Source organism: Chroicocephalus ridibundus, chromosome 5 (genome assembly GCF_963924245.1).
Source record: "Chroicocephalus ridibundus chromosome 5, bChrRid1.1, whole genome shotgun sequence".
Taxonomy (NCBI): Eukaryota; Metazoa; Chordata; class Aves; order Charadriiformes; family Laridae; genus Chroicocephalus; species Chroicocephalus ridibundus.
In genome coordinates this window covers 64593002-64603211 of record NC_086288.1, presented here as the reverse complement: position 1 = coordinate 64603211, position 10210 = coordinate 64593002, and positions in this window count along the sequence as shown.

Sequence of the window (10210 nt, the reverse complement as noted above, 5' to 3'; positions counted from 1 at the left end):
CATATTAACCTAACTATGTTAATGTAATTCATTCATGCAGTGTCTAAAGTCACATCCTCCTATAAACATGGATGCATAATTTTTTATTTTATTTTCTGAAAAGGAGAATAAAGAACAACTTTTTTTTTTCCTTCTCAGCACTGCAGTTTTCTGTAGAAATATTTTCATTCATATGAAAATATGACTTTATATTCTAGACCTTTCTTTCAGAAATTTTGAGCCCTACTTCAACTATTCATCTCTAGATAAAATGGCATATTTATCCTCTCAAAAGTCTTCTTCCACTCTTCCCCTTACTGTGCCTGACGTTTTATTTTTCTGTCACTAGAGGTACTGAGACTCCTTTTGCCTTAATATATGAGGACACAAACAGATAGTCAATTAATTGTGCCATGTAAAATGGCATGTGCAGTTTCTGAAATGATTATAACTAATAGCAGAATATTATTAAATATTATGTAAAATTAAAAGTCTAAGTTGAAAAGAAACTGCTCCCTAGTCAGTGAGTGAATTAAAATAAAATTCTGACACAGAAATCTAAATGTGTCAGGAGCATTTTTTATGAGGGGAATTCAACCTTGTCCATAAGCTTGACAGATTTGTCCAGTGCTGTCATTTTTTTATTGGTGGTCAAATACACTGAGCACTCCAGCCAAGCATTTGGTACGACAGACATGATAGATGATGAAGAGTTCTTTGGCAGAAAGTGGGCTGAGAAATATTGAAACTGATTGATTACTTGGATTTCAAAAGTTTTTTTAAACTTTAGAAACTTGTTCAAGGTAAGTATTGGTAGGAAATAATTATGAGAAGGGTGTCTAATTAGACTAGTCCTCAATAGCTTTTCAAAATAGAGTTTGGTTTAGTATCTATAACCGGATTCTCAATTTTTTTGTTCCAGTATTTTGCTGTGTTTCTGTCAAAGCCCTTTAACAGGCCTAAGACTATTCAGATCCACTTGAGGTTCTTTATTTTTAAAGTAAAATGTTTCTTTGTTTTCTTTCCTTTTTGTAACGACATTTATTCAAGTCATTAATTAGCTAATGTAAAATGTGAAGGAAAGAAGGAATGAGTACTTACATTGCCTGTTTCTGTTCTATTTTGCATGATAACCAGCATGTGCATCTTTGGAAAAATGGTCCATTTTGTAAAATGACCGCGTAAGATTACTCTGAATCAGGATTTTACATCACAACACAGTGCAGTGAATTTATCACAGTTCTAATTCTCTCATTTGCTTCTGAAGAAACAGCATCCAAATGTGGTTTCTCTTTGATACGTCAAGTTATTCTAGTGTCTAAGGGAACTGCAATATAGATTCCCTCAGCAATCTGAAAGCCTATTAATATCCTTTCTGGTAGAAGCATACGCTATCTTCGGACATTATCAACTGAGAACTGCACTTACAAAAAAAGTAATTTTATATAAGATCCTGAATCTTGTCTCAGTGATACACATCAGTAACTAATGTGCATGCTTGTATGAAATGCACATTCTGATCTCCTTCTGAAAAAAAAACCCAGCTGTCTACATAGTAAAATAGCATTCATGACATATGAACTGAAGCTTCTTTCTTATTTCTTAATAGAAATCAATAATCCAGCAGCAGTTGAGAGATCACTGTAAGCATCACACAGAACCTGATTAGAAGTGAAATTGGTATACTTAAAATTAAACCAAATAAGCTGCCTTGTACTGTGGTATTTTAGCAGAATGGGAAGAGAACTATTATTTTCCTCCATGTGGAATAAACAGAAGGCATAATAAGCACTTGCAGCACTGCATGGAATCGATTTAACTGGGGAACAAATACATTTATAACTCACTTGTGGCTTTGGCTTCAGCTGAATTAAGAGGTGTTCTCATTACTTGTGGAATGTGCTCACTACTCTGTAAGTGCCTAGGCACCCTAATGTGTGTATACTAAGCTTTGAACTTCATTAAAGAAATTCTTCTAATGCTGACTATAGGCCTACTAGTTAGAAATATGTATATAAAATAAAATAACTAATGATTATTTGGCATGGTCAGTGTACACCAAGACAAAACCTCATCAGCAGTAAAAGAACAGTAGGGCATTACCCCAAAACAACCCTATTTTATTTTAATATTAACACAAATTAACAAAAGAAACAATGCTACTTCATATTACCACAGTGGCCTTTGATGAAGAACCTCACAATCTCATACCATTTAGCATGCACTAAGGCCTCACTATCAAAGCGTTTCAGGATGTGACTATTTTTAGCTGACATGGTACGCTGCCATCAGACACAGGCTTGCTCAGCCTGTGCTCTGAGCCAACCGAAGCTGTTAGGACTGATGCAAACCTGAATCATTCCCCCACTGAGATTTCAGGGGATTATAGTCTGGGTTTGGCATAGTACTACTATTATTATACCACATTTGACTAGGTGGTAAGTTGTGTCCTTTTTGCTCAGAGCATCTGCAGACCAAGCTAGTTTTTACCAGGTATGTCTTGCACAGGAGTGCATTAAGCTCAGGAATCTCTCTGACTTGGCTTTTCTTAAAGTGTGTTAAATACATCTTTCTATTTGCAAACAGCACACAAGTGCTGTTATAGGGCCTGATGATGCCAGCCAGACTTACCTACAGTACGGGGAGCTCTGGCTGATAGAGCTCACACCAGTGATGCTGATCCTTCATGTCAGGAGAGAACAGCATATACACTGGGATTTCGTCCAGCATTCTTTGACAGAGATTGTAAACAGTCGACATCAAAGGTCATAATGATGGAGGCACTGGAGATGAGCAGTAGGCTTCCAGTGTGGTAAGTGAAAGCACACCCATATCTGTATGTAGAACAGGCTTCCTCTGCAAGGAACAGGGAATATTATTTCTGCAAGGAGAAAAAGGCTATCAGAGGATGACTCTGGTTTTGCTTGTGTTGAATCACACGGGAGACCTGTCTTCCTTCACTGTAGACTAATTTAAGTATGCCCCTAATTGAGGCACTTCACTAAGTTGGGTAAGATGAACAAAGGCCTAAGTATTTTCTTAAATAATGATTAATTTCCTCTTGTGCATAAAGTTAAGCGTGTAAAGGCCTTTATTTAAACACATTCCTGAAAACTCTATTAAACTCTTATAAAAGACTACCGCATCACATATTTTACAGGTGAGTAACAACAAAAAACAAACAAACAAAAAAAAATTCCCCAAAACAACAACAAAAAAACCCAAACCAAGCCAACCAAACCAAAATAAGAGGTCATCAAATCCACATGCTTGATTGAAGATGACAGCCTGAAAATTCAGGAAAGCAAACTATTTAAAACTAGCTTTGACTATCTGTTTTTTAAAAAGGCTACTGAGAAAGCCTACCCATTTTTAATGCAATATTGAAGAATCAAATGGAAGATTTGGGGAAAAAAAAAAAGTCATGTTAAGTGGACTATTTCTGCTTAAATTGTGCTATTACTGAAATACATCAAAAGAAACAAACCATACTGCCACATTTCCTTAAGCTATTCCAGATATACATGGTCATGTGGATATGGATCTATTTTATACACAGATGCATGTATATGATATTAATATATGAATTTAAACATATCCTTTCAGCTTCAGTGGGCATACATGCAGTAGTAGCAGTTGTATCTGGATTAAATTCTGGTTTTAAACTTTAAACCTTTTGTTCATGTGCATTATTCTGCAGCCTGTTTATTCTTAAATTTTATCAGAGGAATTTCTAGAAATCTTTTTTGTTTCTAGATTAAAATTAATATAAGTATTTTAATTTTCAAAATTGGCAAAACAAACTATAGAAATAAAAAGAATTTTTATTCTCACATTAACTAGTGGAGATTATATAGCCTAATTAGGAATAATTTAGCATGTATTTAAAATTATCTTTCTAAATTATAATAGTGTGTATGTTGAAAAGTGTCTACATAAGGAAAAGAAAGAACAAAATGTAAAAGCCATTTGTATTCTCTGTTGTTTTGATTTCTATTGATTTGCACTCAGCCAAGCAGTGCATAAATGGATACAGTGTTGTGGCGTGTTTTAGGGGTTTATTGTTTGATTGTTTAATTTTCTCTAGTTTGGAAAACTTGTTTTTCCTGGACTGAATGTTCTCTGTGACCTTATGAAGTTAAAATCCAAACCTTTGAATTTTTTTTAATGGTGATGCCTCATTCTTAATGAGAACATCTCTAAATACCTAGACCATAATTCAATTATATTAAACTATGAAAGCCTTCCTCCTTCTATTTTACCTCTGAAAATTCTGGATAGATTTTCACCTTTGAAATATCTTTGTAATGGCCATATACTTTTGTTACCCAGAGAGACAGAAATTCTATTTATATTGCTCTTCTTGTGTGTTCAAAGAAGAAATTGTGTGACTTGAATAAAAACTCATAATCTTCAGATTACTAAAAACAATTTCCATAAAAGTCTTGGTTGTCACATTCCCATTTATGGAGTGGACAAAGAACATTAAAGCTAAGTCACTATCAAAACAACTAATACACAAGGACTGAGGGGAAAAAATGTCTGCACTAACTTATTCAGAAAAGTTTAGATAAAAAGAAAGAGCAAACTGCATAAGGTTAGTGCAAGCAATATAAAAAACCTGCAGTGAAATATAAAATGACATTTTATTTTTGTAGTTAAAATACATGTAAACAGAAGCCAAGAAGAAATAGCTAAATAAAGAGCAACTCTGGATTTGTGTCACTTTCACTGAAGTTTAAAGGTTGACTAGTCAGCCTCACCTCTATGCCCAGCAAGATCAGGGAACAAATCCTCCTGGAAGCTATGTCAAGGCACGTGGATGACAGGGAGGTGACTACAGACAGCCAACACGGCTTCAAAAAGAGCATATTGCACATGGCTGATCTAGTGGCCTTCTACCGTGGAGTGACTGCATTGGTAGATAAGGGAAGAACTGATATCATCTATGTTGACTTCTGTAAGGGCCTTGACATAGTCTCACACAAAAACCATGTCTCTAAATTGGAGAGATGTGGGTTTGATGATGGATCATCAATGGATGAGGAAATGGCTGCATGACAAAACAAAACAACAAAAAAATGAAAACAAAACACAAACTTGACATTATTATTGACTAAAACAAATAAACTGCATTTTTATTATTCCCTAGACAGAAAATGCTTTGCCAATGGAAGAGGAAAAGGGAGAGGGACTGATTAATGGCGCAATCCTCAAATAAATTGTAGTTTTTCTATCTTAAGCTCCATCTCTGTAGTACATGAGTCTTTTTCTATCTTAAGCTCCATCTCTGTAGTACATGAGAGTCTAATAATTGCTAATACATTTTCCCCATCTCTGAGAATTGCATTCATTTCCAGAAGACAATGGAGCTTCAGACAAAGAGGTGTTTTGGAAGCCGGTTCTATATAAGCAAAATATACAAAACTTAAACCTTTAAAATTCCTATTCAGCTAGCACTAAACACCTGAGGTCACTAAGTTGCACAAGGACCTACATTTTCTAATTTCCTGCTTCAATTTGAAAAGAGATCAGTAATTCACCACGTAATTGCTCTTGGGACAGAAAACAGGCATTCTACCACCTATCCCATATCAGGGGTTTGAGCTGTTAAGTTCAAAACCAGTCCTTGAATTGCATTTAAAATAGAGCAATACCTAACTACAGTGATATTTTTCCCTCCCTTAACACAAACTGGAATATCACCTCGATGAGAGTAATTTGAATAATTGATTCTGAACAGATCCCATGATTGGAATTTAGGCCTTAGTCTTCACAAGCAAGCACCTCTATTCTTAGGCAAGTAGCGTTTCATTCTCCTTTCTCTCTGTGTGATTAAACTGCTATTTACATATATTGAGTCTTCAGTAGAAGGGTGCTCTGAACTCTGATAAGAAAAAAACTTATCTGGGTATTAAGAGTATTGGGGTTTATTTATTTGGGGTTTTACTGGTATCGATTGGGTATTACTGTTGTAATAAATGAATGTGGGAAGATGGAGGAATCTGCTGCAGAAGGCATTGCAGATGTGTGTGACTGGAAAACAGGTATTCTGGAAGCAGTCACTGGCTCTCCCTTATTTTGGCTTTGATTCTGAAATCTACAAAGATAAGGACGTGTTTGAGAGGTGTACTTTTCTGGGAAGAGAAGCAGTAGACGTTGCTATCCAAAATTGAAAACCCCAGACAAGGTTTAAAACATGCTGATGAATTTGCAACCCTGTGATAGTCTTGCAAGCCGCCAAGATAGACTAGTTTAAAAGAAAAGCCAAAGCAAGAAATGAATAAGAGGTTGTCTGTCAGAAAATCCTGGCCAGCACCTTGAAAAATGAAAATGAATAAAATGACTAGTTCAGCTGCCTCATGATGGTGAGAGAAAATGTGTAAAGAAAACAATCACGTGACCCACTGTTATAACATAATGAAGAGAAGCTCTATCCCAGCCAAGGAACTGAGAAGGACAGAGAGAAGGGGAGAATGGTAAGTATATCAGTTGTAAAAATATTTCAATGAATCCACCATGCAAATACATACGCACAAGAAGTAGAAGAAATGTAGTATTTATTCACTTACCTGCATTTTGACTTTTAAATATGAAAACCAGCATTTAGAATCTCATCTCCATGGTGAAAATGCTTTCAAAAACAAGCAAATATCAGAAGTAATAGTGAGAAACTAGATTTCATTAATAACTCATGCTGCTTGAATTTACTGTTTTCATTTCAAAATGGCTTATTTTGATACATAACCTGTCTGTCTTTGCTTAAATAATATAGAAATATTTATTGTTTATGATGAATCTTTCAAATTACTTAACCCTTTGCATTTCAATGTTGCCCCATCATTTCTTTGAAATAAAATTACTTTTATTGATTGAATATTTCAGCTCACTGTAGAACTGAAAGATATCCATACGGCTATGCTTACAAATGCCACGTTAATATCTGTTCTCTCCATGTACCAAAGCACTCACCGATTTACTCAATTAAAAGTGATTTTTGAACAAAGACCTTTTCCCAGTGTTTTCCAGACACTTCAAAAGTGATGAATATTTATAAAGACAAACGATGAATAAGCTGAAAGGAGTTTGTCACTCTTAATGGTGATATGAAATGTCAAAATGTTGTTTTCTGGGATACTAAATTATATGCTTGCATTCATTTACTTTAAGGACTTTTTTAAAGAATACCAGAAAGACATTATTTCTACAATGTTTATGTTTAAGCAACTGTATTATGTGGTAAGTTTAAGATCAATAGACTTAAGATCAGCAAATCAGTAAACTTGTCAGGTTATTACAAAGGCATGCAGTTTTCTTTCATATTCAGGAAATTGTTTAACTTAGAATTAGATACCAAACACTCAAAATGTTTGATCACATCTTTAGATGTAAGGAAAAATCCTAAATGAGACATTAGAAGTTATTTAAATTTGTATAGTATTGGTACTGTCTTTCACATGGCACAGAAGATGGGCATAACAAACACGGAGTAAAAATGTCCATTTTCAATCACAGAAATGCCATTGGCGTGGTCAACAAATAATTACCTGCAGTATTCCTGTTTTGATATCTGTCTCAGTTAATTAACTACAACATTAATTCATAGAAATTTAAGACACAAGTATCTTCATTTGAGTAAGTAAGCTTCTCTAGCTTAATTTCAAACTTGTCTGAATCACAGAATCTTCATGGTTGGAAAGGACCTTTGAGATCGAATCCAACCATAGACAAAAAAAAAAAAACAAAAAAAAACAAAAACAAAACAAAAAAAAAACAACAACAACAAAAAAAAAAACAAAAAAAAACAAAACCAAAAAACCCAACACAACCCTACCAACCCTACAATCTCTGTCACCAGAGCATGGATGGGCTAAGTTTGTTTACAAAAATGATGTAAGAAAGAAGGAGAGAGCAAACAATGAAAAGATCACAGTGAAAAAAAAATATGTATTCAGCAGAATCAGAAGTAAGAACATAGCTATTGCATGAGCAAATATGGGGTGTCTGTGCAATGTCAATTAGATACAATATATTGTACATTTCAGATGACCGCAGAGGAAACATCTTTTTAGATTCTGATAACTTACATATTTCTGAAATAAAGTGACCCTGTTTCAGACCCTTGAATACCTTCTCTGAATTTGACTTCGAGAGCAAACTGAAAAATGCTGCAGGTTAGATGAAGGCAACTGTAGCATGATGATGGGCTACTTACAGCTTTTTAAAAAAAAATGTTTTATGAGATCAGTATTTTGTTTCATCTGTTTTGAATAGTCAGGCAGGCAGCAATCATGTAGAAACTGTGCAGAAGCATATGAAGGGAAAAAAAATATCTCCAAGAATTCCAAGAGTCATATCCTGGAAGAATGAGAAACTGACTCGCTAACACATGAACTGTTAGACACGATGCGGTTCTGTTCCTGAAATTTGCTATACAGGCTTGTGTTCTTCATACAAGCCATCTGTGACTGCTTTCAAAATACTGTGTTCAGAATGGAAATGTTTGGTACCTTCTTACTCACTCTTCCTTTCTTCTTCATATCCACAAAACCAGGGAAAGAAATGTATCAGTTTTTTATTCACATTCATCTGTTACCCATATTCATTAAAGCTATCTGATTTTTGACAACCAGATAATTTCTATTTTAAGATTGTAAAGTAAAAAAAAAAAAAATATTATTAGCTAATTATATTCATCCTTCTCAAAAAGAACCTTCATCATTCAGCAGGTCCTTGTCAGTCTTTAAAAGTCTTTTCCGATTTCTGTCAGCACAATAATGCTGATAACTGTGCCTGTAAGAATACTAGCTGAAGTCACTGGGGCTCCAAAAGATATTATAAAGAGAAACGTATAGTCAGAGCTCTTCCCTAAATGGAAAGAGCAGAAGCCTTTGTTATCTTCCCATCATAATGACCTGCACAAGACAGAATCATTTCCCCATCGTTTGAGTACTTACTTTTGGTAAGCAGTATTTGAGAATTATGGAGAATCTTAGAGATAGGATGATATACGTAAAGTTACAGTATTTGTATTGCCTAGTACTCCTAAGTACAGCATTAAATGTTAGCTGCAGGTTGCTTAAAAAAACCCTCAACTTCTTTGTCCCAGATATCAGTTTTCACAGCTGCAAGATAAGTAACATTTCCAGTATCAGAGATATAAAATGTAAACAAGAAACTAAATAATTTTTCAAGGTCAAGACTGGAGAATGATTGATGGAAAAAACATAGCTTAAATTCTAAGTTATTTGAGTAATACTACTTTAAATAACTTCTTTAAAGGGAAGCTTCAGTAATTTCCTTTACAAGAATGTCAGTATTCAGGAAAATACACTGCATAGCCAAAAGACTGAAAACTAGCATCATGCTAGGTACATGAATTTGCCCATGATTATCCTGTAGAGACTGTGTGGGTGTTAGATCAATAGTTCATATATTGTGTTCACCACTAACCTTCAACAGTTCTTGAAATAAACTCTAAGCGAACTGTTCTTGAACTTCCTTGATAAAATGCCATGTAAGTGCTCATTTTTTTCTGCATTAATATCATATATAGAAGCTATTCTAATTGTGTATAAATTGAAAGCTGAAGAGTATGGTCTTCAGATTTTAGATTAGACAGATAGCAGCCCTATAGTGTGCCAGCACATACAGCTAAATAAATGAGCTTGACGTAATTGTGTATTCTTAAATGTAAGCTACATAGGACATGCAATTAATGAAGTACACAATGCAGAGCATTAGCAGTACTAAATGATCTGTTTATCATTTACATCAAATCATCTTTTCCATTAAAATGCTGGCATCCCATAATAAGTATAAGCCCCTTGTCTCAAAATGAAAATACCAATTTACTAGCTTGCCATGATAATGTTAATGATAGTAATACTCTAGAAAGGAAAAACACAATGAAAATATGTATTACCCAAAGTGTGTTTCCCCTCCTCCCTTTTTGAATAAAGACTTGTAGTTAGATCATATGGAAAAATTAACCGATAAAATAATTTACTTTCTTTTTCTAAGATTCTTTACAAATTAATTTACGTGTTGATTATATAGCTGGAAAAAATCTCCCAATTTGATTAAGTAAAGCAGAAAGTGTCGAAGAGTAAATTGATATCTGAAATTGGATGAAAGTACTTCATCTAATTGTATTAATAAACTACACTGATGAGGTTTGTTTAGTACAAAAAAACCCTTTTGACCTTTTGATTTAGTGTAGAGTAGAACA